Genomic DNA, 333 nt, shown 5'->3' with positions numbered 1-333 from the left:
GTGTGCCTTGGCAGTCTTCTTTTTTAATTATTATTATTTTATTTTTTTGGTGGTCTAACGGATAGTGAGGTGGGCTGACGATCGGAAGGTTGCGAGTTCAAATCCTGCCTGGAACACCACTACTAGTGTGCCCTTGAGCAAGGTACTTAGCCCTCGGTTACTCCACGGAGAATGTCCCTGTAATTGTTCATTGTAATTCGATTTGGAATAAGGCGTCTGCTAAATGCCTAAATTGTAAATTATATTTTTGGGAGAATAAACCCCACATATCCTCAACTCCGGTGTGTCTCACTCATTATCAACGCAACACAGAGCAACAAGAACGTTGGGGGG

The 333-nt window shown here is 42.9% G+C and overlaps 1 protein-coding gene across 1 annotated transcript in view; it reads right to left on the bottom strand.

The window, feature by feature from the left end:
- cwf19l2 (CWF19 like cell cycle control factor 2) overlaps positions 1–333 on the bottom strand; it is a 23437-nt gene that overhangs the window by 21008 nt on the left and 2096 nt on the right. The gene's annotated exons all lie outside the window — the stretch shown is intronic.

The sequence above is a fragment of the Notothenia coriiceps genome, unplaced genomic scaffold, assembly GCF_000735185.1.
Source record: "Notothenia coriiceps isolate Sejong01 unplaced genomic scaffold, NC01 NC01_scaffold00009193, whole genome shotgun sequence".
Classification (NCBI taxonomy): domain Eukaryota; kingdom Metazoa; phylum Chordata; class Actinopteri; order Perciformes; family Nototheniidae; genus Notothenia; species Notothenia coriiceps.
Note: the sequence above shows the minus strand (reverse complement) of the source record. Positions and strands in the feature narration are given on the sequence as shown.